Source organism: Salvelinus sp. IW2-2015, linkage group LG18, assembly GCF_002910315.2.
Source record: "Salvelinus sp. IW2-2015 linkage group LG18, ASM291031v2, whole genome shotgun sequence".
NCBI lineage: Eukaryota > Metazoa > Chordata > Actinopteri > Salmoniformes > Salmonidae > Salvelinus > Salvelinus sp. IW2-2015.
In genome coordinates, this window is record NC_036858.1 from 72,231,758 (window position 1) to 72,246,662 (window position 14,905).

Sequence of the window (14,905 nt, forward strand, 5' to 3'; positions counted from 1 at the left end):
TAAGACACCTTGGCCACTATCAAAACAGAGATAAGACACCTTGGCACTATCAAAACAGAGATAAGACACCTTGGCCACTATCAAAAAAGAGATAAGACACCTTGCCACTATCAAAACAGAGATAAGACACCTTGCCACTATCAAAACAGAGATAAGACACTTGGCCCTATCAAAACAGAGATAAAAACCTTGGCCACTATCAAAACAGAGATAAGACACCTTGGCCACTATCAAAACAGAGATAAGACACCTTGGCCACTATCAAAACAGAGATAAGACACCTTGGCCACTATCAAAACAGAGATAAACACCTTGGCCACTAACAAAACAGAGATAAGACACCTTGGCCACTATCAAACAGAGATAAGACACCTTGGCCACTATCCAAACCGATATAAGACATCCTGTCCACTCTCAAATTCAAACGTTAGTGGACAAATCTGAGCTATTCATAATAAGTTCCTCTCTTCACTGTAATCATAGAATGACTGTCATGGTTATTTGTGTACACTGGACTATACATGGTGTAAAATACAGTCAAGCAACCAGTGCACTCTCCTCTAAGATGCCTTCCTCAGTCAAAGGCTGTTGAACATTGAAGAAACGAAGACAATGACTTGTTTGAAATAACAGTGTTTTCACCTTTTAAAGTCACCAACCTTCCAAAGGGAAATATATATTTTCTACATAGAGTCCCTGTGAAAGAACCATTTTCATTCCACACTCTAGAAACAACATTATTTCCCAATGCTTCTACTTTGGTCTAGACAGCCTCACACTGTTTCATCAGCCTCTTACATAACTCATTAACAAACCTTTCATTCACTTCTCAATAATGTGAACACTTTTCCTTGTTTTTCAACAGTCTTGTACTCTGCTCGCATATGCATACACACACATACTGACGCAGACGACACGCACGCAGACACGCACGCACACACGCACGCACGCACGCACGCACGCACGCACGCACGCACGCACGCACGCACGCCACACACACACACACACACACACACACACACACACACACACACACACACACACACACACACACACACACACAACACACACACACACCACACACACACACCACCCAGTACAAAAAACTCACCCTTTGGCACATGTTAACCTCCATAAACTATGTAGGTATGCTGTTAGAATATGTCAACAGCTGCCAGTCCTCTACCCTCATAATTTCTGATTCATTTGGCTATCCATATAATCAGATTACTCTCAATGACAGTATAATCAGATTACTCTCAATGACAGATAATCAGATTACTCTCAATGACAGTATAATCAGATACTCTCAATATAATAATCAGATTACTTCATGACAGATAATCAGATTACTCTCAATGACAGTATAATCAGATTACTCTCAATGACAGTATAATCAGATTACTCTCAATGACAGAATAATCAGATTACTCTCAATGACAGTATAATCAAGATTACTCTCAATGACAGTATAATCAGATTATCTGCAATGACGAATAATCGATTACTCTCAATGACAGTATAATCAATTCTCTCAAACAGATAGATACTCTCAATGACAGTATAATCAGATTACTCTCAATGACCAGATAATCAGATTACTCTCAATGACAGTATAATCAGATTACTCTCCAATGACAGTTATAATCAGATTATAACTCTCAATGACAGTAATAATCAGATTACTCTCAATGACAGAATAATCAGATTACTCTCAATGACAAGTATAATCAGATTACTCTCAATGACAGAATAATCAGATATTACTCTCAATGACAGTATAAATTCAGATTACTCTCAATGACAGAATAATCAGATTACTCAATGACAGAATAATCAGATTACTCTCATGACAGTATAATCAGATTAAAAATTCTCCAATGACAGTATAATCAGATTACTCTCAATACAGAATAATCAGATTACTCTCAATGACAGAATAATCAGATTACTCTCAATGACAGAATAATCAGATTACTCTCATGACAGTATAATCAATTACTCTCAATGACAGTATATCAGATTACTCTCAATGACAGTATAATCAGATTACTCTCAATGACAAATAATCAGATTACTCTCAATGACAGTATAATCAGATTACTCTCAATGACAGTGATAATCAGATTACTCTCAATGACAGTATAATCAGATTACTCAATGACAGAATAATCAGATTACTCTCAATGACAGTATAATCAGATTACTCTCAATGACAGAATAATCAGATTACTCTCAATGACAGTATAATCAGTTATCTCAATGACAGAATCAGCAATTACTCTCAATGACAGAATAATCAGATTACTCTCACTGACAGTATAATCAGATTACTTCTGTCAATGACAGTATAATCAGATTACTCTCAATGACAGAATAATTCAGATTACTCTCAATGACAGAATAATCAGATTACTCACTGTGACTGTAAGGGTGTGAACTGGCGGCAGAGAAGTAAGACGCAGGAGAGAAATAACTGTGTTTCCAACGGCGCAGTTATACAAAAAAACCCACCGGAAAACATAATAATAAAAATCAATGGGTAACAGAACCCGACGCACACCAGTACAGACGTACACATACACTTACAATAAATATTCCCGACAAGGACATGAGGGAAACAGAAGGTTAAAACACAAACATGTAATTGAGGGATTAGAACCAGGTGTGATGGGAGACAAGACAAAAAACCAATGGAAAATGAAAAAGAGGATCAGCGATGGCTAGAAGGTCGGTGACGTCGACCGCGAACACCCGAACCGACAAGGAGAAGGGACCACTATCGGCGGAAGTCGTGACACTGAACAGTATAATCAGATTACTCTCAATCAGATTACTATCACTGACACATTTTTGTACAAGCACACACACACACACAAACACACACACACACAGAGAAATCACACACTGTGCTCTGTGAATGCTTAGTGAGTCTGCGTGTTTGCCAGAAGCAGATCTTCTGAAGTATGGATTCGATTTGTGTTGCATAATAATAGTTTTTAATTAATAGTTTTAATTTCAACGTCATCGTCCTCCACTCTTCTGTGTTAATATTGTTCTATAAATGATAATGCTTGACACAGGATGTCTTGATATTATTGTTATTTTTGTAAACTGTTCCACACAACTGCAGCTGAGTACAATACCATATTCAATATCCAAACTTCAAGAGGAAGATTACGCAATGAAACAACCCATGCAAAGATCAGTTCAGTTTAGGTTGATGACTGAAGTGTAGTGTGTGACTGACTTGAAATTGTAGGTGTGAACTGAAATGCGCTGACTGAAGTGAGTTAAGTGATGACTGGAAGTGAGGGTGTGAGAGACTGACTGAAGTGTGTGTGACCTGACTGACTGAAGTGTAGGGTGTGAGAGACTGGCCTGAAGTTAGGTGTGACTGAATGGCTGACTGAAGTGTAGGTTGTAAGGACTGATGAAGTAGTAGGTTGTGAGAGACTGACTGAGTGTAGTGTGAGAGACTGACTGAAGTGTAGAAGTGTGGTGCTGACCTGACTGACTGACTGACTGACTGAACTGACCTGAATTGGAGGTGTGACTGGGACTGACTTGACTTGTAGATCTGATGGACTGACTGAGGTGTAGGTGTGACTGATGTATTGACCTGTATGAAGTGTAGGTGTGACTGACTGACTGAAGTGGATGTGGAACTGACTGACTGAAGTGTAGGTGTGACTGAGTTGACTGACTGAAGTGTAGGGTTGACTGACGATGAAATTAGGGTGACTGACTGACTGAAGGTGTAGGGGTGGACTGACTAACTGAGTGATGTGATGACTGACTGACTGACTGACTGAATTGTATGGTGGACGACTTACTGACTGACTGAATGTTAGGTTGTGACTGACCTGACTCCCCTGAAGTGTATTTGGATTTGAGGGACTGACTGAAATGTCAGGTGTGAAGTGACTGACTTGAAGTGATGTTGACTACAGACGTGTAGGTTGTGAATGACTAACTGAAGTGTAGGGTGTGACTATAGGCGGAGTGATAGGTGTGAGTGACTGACTGATTGTAGGTTGTGATGACTCACTGACTGAAATGTGGTGGAGTGACTGACTGAAGTGTAGGGTGGAGTGACTGACTGAATTTAGGTGTGAGAGACTGACTGAAGTGTAGGTGTGACTGACTGACGTGACTGACTGACTGACTGACACGTGGACTGACACTGACTGACTGCTGCTGACTGACTGAAGTTTAGGTGTAGAGACTGACTGAAGTGGAGGAATGACTGACTGAACTGAAATGTTGGTGTGAATGACTGAATGAGTGAGGTTTTTGACTGACTGACTGCCTGACTGACTGACTGAATTGTAGTGTGACTGACTGACTGACTGAAGTGTAGTTGAGACTGACTGAGCTGACTGCTGAAGTGTAGGGTGCACTGAGTGACTGACTGAAATGTAGGTGTGAGTGATGACTGAAGTGTAGGTGTGACTGACATAAGTGTATGTGTGAATGAAACTGAAGTGTAGGTGTGAGTAATGGACTGAAGTGTAGGCTGACTGACTGATTGAAGTTGTTGTGGTGTGACTGAGTGACTGCTGAAATGTAGTGAGTGTGCACCTATATGAATATTGTGGTGTAGTGAATGACTGATGTGTAGTGTGAGTGAATGACTGACTGAATTGTAGGTGTGAGTGAGTGACTGAAGTGATGTGATGACTGACTGACTGACTGAAGTGTGGGTGTGACTGACTGAAGTGAATGTGTGACTGACTGACTGACTGAAGTGTAGGTTGGAGACTGCCTGAAGTGTAGGTGTGACTGAATGGCTGACTAAGTGTAGGTGTAAGTGACTGACTGAAGTGTAGGTGTGAGAGACTGACTGAAGTGTAGGTCTGACTGACTGACTGACTGACTGACTGACATGACGACTGACTGATGATTGGAGGTGTGACTGACTGACTTGTAGATCTGAGTGACTGACTGAGGGTGTAGGTGTGACTGACTGACTGACTGACTGACTGAAGTGTAGGTTGACTGACTGACTGAAGGTAGGTGGACTGACTGACTGAAGTGAGGTGTGACTGACTGACTGAAGTGGTGGGTGTGAGTGATTGACATGCACTGATTGACTGAACTCTGTAGTGGTGTGACTGACTGACTGACTGACTTGAAGTGTAGTTGAACTGACTGACTGACGCCTGAAGTGTAGGTGCGACTTGAGTGACTGACTGAAATGTTAGGTGTGAGTGACTGACTGAAGTGTAGGTGTGACTGACATAAGTGTATGTGTGAATGACTAACTGAAGTGTAGGTGTGATGATGACTGAGTGTAGCGTGACTGACTGATTGAAGTGTTGGTGTGACTGACTGACTGACTGAAATGTAGTTTGAGTGTCTGACCGACTGAAGTGTAGGTGTTGAGTGAATGACTGATTGAGGTGTGAGTGAATGACTGACTGAATTGTAGGGTGTGAGTGAGTGACTGAAGTGTATGTGTGACTGACTGACTGACTGACTGAAGTGTGGGTGTGACTGACTGAAGTGAATGTGTGACTGACTGACTGACTGAAGTGTAGGTGTGAGAGGACTGCCTGAAGTGTAGTGTGACTGAATGGCTGACTGAAGTGTAGTGTAAGTGATTGACTGAGTGTAGGTGTGAGAGACTGACTGAGTGTAAGGTCTGACTGACTGACTGACCTGACTACTGACTGACTGAATTGGAGTGTGACTGACTGACTCTCGCCCTAGATCTAGCTTGAACTGACTGAGGTTGTAGGTGTGACTGACTGACTGATACTGACTGAAGTGTAGGGTGACTGACTGACTGAAGTTGTAGGTGATGACTGACTGAACTGAAGTGGAGATGTGACTGACTGACTGAAGTGTGGTGAGTGACTGACTGACTTACTGACTGACCCCAAGTGTGGCGTTGAGGATTGACTGACTGACTGACTGAAGTGTAGTGTGAGTGAATGACTGAATGGTAGTGTACTGACTTGACTGAAGTGTATTTGTGATGGAACTGACTGACTGAAATGTAGGTGTGACTGACTGACTGAAGTGTAGGTGTGACTGACTGACTGAAGTGTAGTTGTGACTGACTGACTGAAGTGTAGGTGTGACTGACTGACTGAATTGTAGGTGTGACTGACTGACTGACTGAAGTGTAGGTGTGACTGACTGACTGACTGAAGTGTAGGTGTGAGTGAGTAACTGAATAAGAAGGGACTGTATGTGACTGTTCGTAATTGTCACTCCTAAAATTATTTCTGCTTCTTCCTTCACCTCAAAGAACCATTCAAATGTATCCACTTCTTACGACCATACATTCCCTTGCTTTTATTCTCTCCTACTTATTTTTTCTGATTGACTCATTTATGGCTATTTCTCGACTTTAGATAATGGGTTCTGACTGCTTTCTCCTATATGAAATCTTGTTTGTTACTTTGTCTCTCTGACTTCTCTCTGACTTCTTTCTGACGTCGCTCCGATCTTCTCTCTGACCTCTCTTGTCTTCTCTCTGTCGTCTCTCTGTCTTCTCTCTGTCGTCTCTCTGTCTTCTCTCTATCGTCTCTCTGTCTTTTCTCTGTCGTCTCTCTGTCTTCTCTCTGTCGTCTCTCTGTCTTCTCTCTGACCTCTCTTGTCTTCTCTCTGACCTATCTTGTCTTCTCTCTGTCGTCTCTCCGTCTTCTCTCTGACATCTCCCCGTCTTCTCTCTGTCATCTCTCCATCTTCTGTCTGTCTCTCCATCTTCTCTCTGACCTCTTTCCGTCTTCTCTCTGACGTCTCTCTAACTTTTCTCTGACGTCTCTCCATCCTCTCCTGCTTATATTTGTGTTTCCTGTTAATAATCTCTGACAACATGTCAATGCTTTACTAACCTGGTATATTCTGCCTTTTACTTTCCTTACTGTTTTGCTGACTTGATCAAGCATTGATGAAAGCTGATCTACAAGGTATATAGATTAGGTTTGTTTGATACAGAGCCTGATAATCCCTCTTCCTCCCTCTGCATTTGTAACCCCACCCCACACCCCAACACACATTACCCCAACCACTCACACCACTCACACCCGACAACACACACCACACACACACACACACACACACACACACACACACACACACACACACACACACACACACACACACACACACACACACACACACACACAACACACACACCACAATCACCAACATTACAACCACTCACACCACCCCACACCCCACACACACACATACACATTACCCCAACCCACTCACACCACCCCAAACCCCCCACACCACACAAACTTCTACAACCACCACTTCCACCCTCACCCCCTCAAACTCAATGACAACTCAGTGTTACCCCACTCACTCCCGTGTCATAACATTTGGGCTTCAGCCCCAGAGGGGAATACAAGGATCACTCACCAGTCCTCTAAACTGACCCCTAGATCCTATACCTATATCCTATATCATTGTGGAGATCTGAGACGAATTGACAGTTGTAAGCAATATATAAATAGCTCCACCTTACCCTCTGATAGGTTTGTTGTAAGTTTCACCAAGTTTTCAATACCAAGGAAAAGCTCTTGGATTTCCACAAGTGCATAGGGCGTAGGGTCTAGGGGACGATCTGGAATTGGACCACCTCCATCATCTTGTACGGTATGACAGCCTCAGGGTCTCTTGTTATCATCTTCTACTAGTTTACTATATTCACTCTTATTTATTTTGTCACATATAGTATACCTGTTACATACAAGTATTGTATTGCATGGCTCATAATCTTCATAGCCGCCCAATTTACATGTTACCCAATGCATGCATGGGATTACACCAAATCTATATATCATTGTGCAATTTTGAATCAAAATAGATAGATAGATCTTAGCTACCTCATGTTTGTAAGATAGCAACCCTTGTTACCTGTGTTAAGGGTGTCACATTGTACTGTTGTTATCAGAAAATACTATGTTATTATTTCAATACTATATATGTTTCATTCAGTACAGTATTATGAATATTGTATATGGGCCAATAGGATGAAAACATATATGTACTGTGAGTGTTAATCCGCAAACCGTCGTTCATGATAATAACAATGTTTAGTTGAATAAATGAGTAAATTATCAAAATTAAACTGAATAAAAATCATTACAACTCATTCACTTTATCCACAACCGCTACAACTAATTAAAGTTACTTGACATTCTGAATAATATAAAGCATTTTTATTAAGACACTGTCTAATATACATTGAACTAAAATATAAACACACCATCCGACAATTTRAAAGTTTTTACTGAGTGACAGTTCATGTAAGGAAATCAGTCATTTTAAATCAATTCATTAGGGCCTAATCTATGGATTTTACATAACTGGGAACACAGATTTACATCTGTTGGTCACAGATACCTTCAACAAAAAAAAAGGTAGGAGTGTGGATCAGAAAAACAGTCAGTATCTGGTGTGACCATTGTTAGGTTCTACTTCTCAGAGTAAAACACTCAACGGACATTATGAAAGCTTAACCAAGTTTATTCTGCCCAGAGGGTCAATACAGCTGCATTCAGACAACACATGTTTCCACCACCACAAATATACAGTTGAAGTCGGAAGTTTACATACACTTAGGTTGGAGTCATTAAAACTCATTTTTCAACCACTCCACAAATTTCCTTGACATCACGGGAAAATCTAAAGAAATCAGCGAAAACCTCAGAAAAAAATTGTAGACCTCCACGAGTCTGGTTCATCCTTGGGAGCAATTTCCAAACACCTGAAGGTACCACGTTCATCTGTACAAACAATAGTACGCAAGTATAAACACCATTGGACCACGCAGCCATCATACCGCTCAGGAAGGAGACACGTGCTGTCTCCTAGAGATGAACCTTACTTTGGTGCGAAAAATGCAAATCAATCCCAGAACAACAGCAAAGAACCTTGTGAAGCTGCTGGAAGAAACAGGTACAAAAATATCTATATCCACAGTAAAATTAGTCCTATATCGACATAACCTGAAAGGCCGCTCAACAAGGAAGAAGCCACTGCTCCAAAACCGCCATAAAAAAAGCCAGACTACGGTTTGCAACTGCACATGGGGACAAATATCGTACTTTTTGGAGAAATGTCCTCTGGTCTCATAAAACAAAAATGGAACTGTTTGGCCGTAATGACCATCTTTATGTTTGGAGGAAAAAAAGGGGACGCTTGCAAGCTGAAGAACACCATCCCAACCGTGAAGCACGGGGTGGAAGCATCATGTTGTGGGGGTGCTTTGCTGCAGGAGGGTCTGGTGCACTTCACAAAATAGATGGCTACATGAGGCAGGAAAATTATGTGGATATATTGAAGCAACATCTCAAGACATCAGTCAGGAAGTTAAAGCTTTGGGTCAAATGGGTCTTCCAAGTGGACAATGACTCCAAGGATACTTCCAAAGTTGTGGTAAAATGGCTTAAGGACATTTTTGTTATTGGAGTGGCAGTCACAAAGCCCTGACCTCAATCCTATAGAAAATTTGTTGGCAGAACTGAAAAAGCTTGTGCGAGCAAGGAGGCCTACAAACCTGACTCGGGTACACCAGCTCTGTCAGGAGGAATGGCCCGAAATTTACCCAACTTATTTAGGGAAGCTTGTGGAAGGCTACCCGAAATGTTTGATCCAAGTTAAACAATTTAAAGGCAATGCTACCAAATACTTATTGAGTGTATGRAAACGTCTGACCCACTTTGAATGTGATGAAAGAAAGAAATGCTGAAATAAATCATTCTCTCTATTATTATTCTGAAATTTCACAATCTTAAAATAAAGTGGTGATCCTAACTGACCTAAGAGAGGGGATTTCTACTAGGATTAAATGTCAGGAATTGTGAAAAACTGAGTTTAAATGTATTTGGCTAAGGTGTATGTTAACTTCCGACTTCAATGGTATATACTCCAATTTAGGCACTCCTCCTTCTCTCCAATCCCGACATATTTTATGGTTTGACAGGAAGACCAAGTAATAGGGTAAAAGTAATAGTAATAAACCATAATTTCTCCCTTAAGTGGATCTGACCTCAACCTCTCATTTGCCTAATCCATCGATGTCCATCTGTATCCCCTATAGCAATCCTGTCACTTCCTCCTGTCCACCCAACACATTCCAAAGCCATCTGGCTACAGATAACAATTAACTTCCAATGTAAAAACCAGTCTCTATCGCTCCTTAGATATGTTCCAAGTTTAACTCAGAATCCAACACCACCATTTGCCTCAGGCCATTGATTGCGGCATGTGGAATGTTGTCCCACTCCTCTTCAATGGCTGTGTAAAGTTGCTGGATGTTGGCGGGAACTGGAACATGCTGTCGTGCACGCCAGTATGCATGCCATGGAAGAACTGTGACATTTTCAGCTTCCAGGAATTGTGTACATGTCCTTGTGACATGGGGCTGTGCATTATCATGCTGAAACATGAGGTGATGGCGGCGGATGAATGGCAATAAAATGGGCCTCAGGATCTCATCACGGTTCCTCGGTGCAATCAAATAGCCATTGATAAAATGCAATTGTGTTTGTTGTCCTTAGCCAATGCCTACCCATACCATAACCCCACCGACTCAATGGGGCACTCTGTTCACAATATTGACATCAGCAAACCGCTCGCCCACTCAACGCCAAACAAGCTGTCTGCCATATGCCCGGTATAGTTGAAACTGGGATTCATTATTTAAGAGCACACTTCTCCAGCCTGCCATTAGCCATCGAAGGTGAGAATTTTCCCACTGAAGTCGGTTACAACGCCGAACTGCAGTCAGGTCAAGACGCTAGTGAGGACAATGAGCACGCAGATGAGCTTCGTTGTGCACAAATTGAATTACATCCCTGTTAGTGAGCATTTCTTCTTTGCCAAATTAATCCACCCACATGACAGGTGTGGCATATCAATAAGCTGATTAAACAGCAATCATTACACAGGTGCACCTTGTGCTGGGGACAACAAAAGGCCTCTCTAAAATGTGCAGTTTTGTCACACAACACAATGCCACAGATGTCTCAAGTTTTGAGGGAGTGTGCGATTGGCATGCTGACTGCAGGAATGTCCACCAGAGCTGTTGCCAGATAATTCAATGTTAATTTATCTACCATAAGCCGCCTCCAACGTCAATTTAGAGAATTTYGCCTAATGTCCAACCGGTCTCACAACCGCAGACCACGTGTAACCACACCGTTCCAGGACTTCCACTTCCGGCATCTTCACCTGCAGGATCGTCTGAGACCAGCCACCTGGACTGCTGATGAAACTGTGCGTTTGCACAACCAAGCATTTCTGCACAAATTGTAAGAAACATCTCAGGGAGAGACAAGCTTTTCGTGTGTATGGAACATTTCTGGGATCTTTTATTGCAGTTCATGAAACATGGGACCAACGCTTTACATGTTACGTTAATATTTTTGTTCAGTGTACTTAGAGGTGAAGTAAAATTGTGTKATTTTAACTTCATACTTGAGAATTGAAATATGCAATAGTGCATTTTCTAATAAGCCTAACGAATTTGAAATCAACCATGATCACCATTGTAACAACATGTATCATAATCAAAGAAAATCTCAGTCTTAATCTCAGTATAACAACCAAACCATGCTACATAACTCCGGTTAACATCCATGCCAACCCTGTGTCATACCATTTGCATAAACGCTCCCATTAACACAGCTTACATAGGGGTTGACAGACTGGCTGACAGACTACATAACAAACTGGCTGACAGATGACATACAACTCTTGCTGACAGACTGCATTACAGACTGGCTGACAGGTGACATAAGAGACATGGGAAGACAGACAGACAGACAGACAGACAGACAGACAGACAGACAGACAGACAGACAGACAGACAGACAGACAGACAGACAGACAGACAGACAGACAGTAAGACAGGACAGACGACCAACAGGACAGACAGACAGACAGACAGACAGACAGACAGACAGACAGAGGCTAAGATCAGTTTCCTGACCTGTTACACATTGTTGCCCAATGTTAATAGCTGCTGATGATCTTTACTCTTTTTTTCTACATAACTTTTTCCCCTCAATGGATTGTCTCCGAAATACTAAAGACAACGGCAGTTTTCAGACCATCCACAAGAGAAAAATGCCAGATTATTTCAGATCCGGGTTTCCTACCACTTTATTTAACCTCGGCTACATTTCCGTTTTCTTTATCTTCCCATGCAAATAACAGAAACACACATCTACTCTCCCTTGAAATGATTGAAGCCTCTGAATGGTTAGTCTCTCCCATTTTCTAATTCTCTGAATGGACACACCTTTTTCTACTTTTGACCACAGTGCCAATCGCTGGTCTTTCTTTTTGACTCAAGACCGTGGTGCTATAACAAGCGATTGAAAAGAAAAACTTTGAAAACGTATGTCCCTCACCCATTTGAGTCCTGAAATTCAGTATGTTGGTCCTTCTCCTTACAAGAAACAATACCTCAAGGACCCATAAAGTCCACCTGAAGGGGTTTTCCACCATTTAGAATTTTCMGAAAAACACTTAAAACACTAGTCCTCTGGCAACAAATGACTGATTTGCAGGAAATTTGACATCTGGTTTAAAGTACCAGTCTAAAGTTTGGACAAACCTACTCATTCCAGTGTTTTTCTTTATTTTTACTATTTTCTACATTGTAGAATAATAGTGAATACATCAAAACTATGAAAGAACACATATGGAATCATGTAGTAACCAAAAAAAGTAGCCACCCTTTGCCTTGATGACAACTTTGCACACTTGGCATTCTCTCAACCAGCTTCACCTGAAATGCTTTTCCAACAGTCTTGAAGGAGTTCCCACATATGCTGAGCACTTGTTGGCTGCTTTTCCTTCACTCTGCGGTCCAACTCATCCTAAACCATCTCAATTGGTTTGAGGTCGGGTGATTGTGGAGGTCAGGTCATCTGATGCAGCACTCCATCACTCTCCTTCTTGGTCAAATACCCCTTACACAGCCTGGAGGTGTGTTGGYTCATTGTCCTGTTGAAACACAAATGATTGTCCCACTAAGCGCAAACTAGATGGGATGGCATATCGCTGCAGAATGCTGTGCAGTTAAGTGTGCCTTGAATTCTAAATATATCACAGACAGTGTCACCAGCAAAGTACCCCCACACCATCACACCTCCTCCTCCATGCTTCACGGTGGGAACCACACATGCGGAGATCATCCATTCATCTACTCTGCATCTCACCTACTCTGCGAGTATTTTTTGGTTGAAACCAAAAATCTCCAATTAGGACTCATCAGAACAGTTTCTTGGCCCAAGCAAGTCTCTTCTTCCCTTTGGTGTCCTTTAGTAGTGGTTTCCTTGCAGCAATTTGACAATGAAAGCCTGATTCACACAGTCTCCTCTGAACAGTTGATGTTGAGATGTGTCCTTTACTTGAACAGTGAAGCATTTATTTGGGCTGCAAGTTCTGAGTCTGGTTACTCTAATGAACTTATCCTCTGCAGCAGAGGTAACTCTGGGTCTTCCATTCCTTTGTCGGTCCACATGAGAGCCGGTTTCATCATAGCGCTTGATGCTTTTTTGAAATTGCACTGGAGGAAACTCTCAAAGTTCTTGAAATTATCCAGATTGACTGACCTTCATGTCTTAAAGTAATGATGGACTGTCATTTGTCTTTGCTTATTCGAGCTGTCCTTGCCATAATACGGACTTGGTCTTTTACCAAATAGGGCTATCTTCTGAATACCAACTCTACCTTGTCACAACACAACTGATTTGGTCAAACACATTAAGAAGGAAATACATTCCACAAACTAACTTTTAACAAGGCTCACCTGACAGTTGAAATGCATTCCAGGTGACTACCTCATGAAGCTGTTTGAGAGAATGCCAAGAGAGTGCAATGCTGTCAGGTTGGCTACTTTGAAGAATCTCAAATTTAAATATYTTTTGAATTGTTMAACACTTTTTTGGTTAGTASATGATTCCATATGTTATTTCATAATTTTGATGTCTTCACTAWTATTCTARAATGTAYAAAATAGTACGAATAAATAAAAACCTTTGAATGTGTAGGTTTGTCCAAACTTTTGACTGGTACGGTATATGGACCAAGGCCTCTCATCACACTGTTTTCCAGAATAGTGTGTCAAACATCATGGCGTCTACTGACCAATTAACATTCACATGGGCACATAAATTACTGGATATTTGTTTTGTAACACAACTTGGCACACATGTTGAAAACAATGTAAGACTCAATATTTCCAAGCATATCGACCACACAGTGGCGCTATGATTCGGAGTGATGAAATGTGGCACACCTGCTCAAAGATATGAGTCTAGCTAACCTGTAAAGTATGATTGAGTTTGATCACACTGTGGCATTGTTGGACAGGAAAAAACATGAATCTAAGCTCATTGGCTCATAGCGACCATATTGTTGCATCTAGAGTCTTGTAAAATAGTGTATTTGAAGACGTGCATCCATACATGCTATATACCAGATGTGGATTTGGTGTCGATGGGTCCAGCGGTTCTGAAGAAGAAGGTGTTTAAASTAGTCAACATCATTAAAAATGATCTAAAATACATCAAAAGCATATTATATTGCATGATCAGTTTGATTTTGAGATCTGATTTGATAAGAGTGGTAAGGAATACAGAAGTAGCTCATCCTAGGAAGATGTGTTCAATGTGTCCTGATGGTGGCACAGTGGGCCCACAGCTGAACCTCATCTATACTGCTGACAGATTTAACAATATTTGTTGTTTCCTAAAAATAGTGGTGAGATTGAAAAAGTAACATAAATATGAAGATCAATCAGCAAGAGTACCTTAACTCACTAAAACTAATGACAATCTCATAACAACTGTGTGTATATGTGTGTACAGGGTTTCTTTGTGTAAAGTGTTTGTGTGTGAGAGCAAGACACATAGAGAGAGAC

The 14,905-nt window shown here is 41.3% G+C and overlaps 1 protein-coding gene and 1 long non-coding RNA gene across 2 annotated transcripts in view; both read left to right on the forward strand.

Moving 5' to 3' along the window:
* LOC139029192 (uncharacterized) overlaps nt 1-14,905 on the forward strand; it is a 1,029,896-nt gene that overhangs the window by 682,053 nt on the left and 332,938 nt on the right. The gene's annotated exons all lie outside the window — the stretch shown is intronic.
* LOC111978020 (neurexin-1a-like) overlaps nt 1-14,905 on the forward strand; it is a 115,675-nt gene that overhangs the window by 94,998 nt on the left and 5,772 nt on the right. The window lies entirely within an intron of this gene.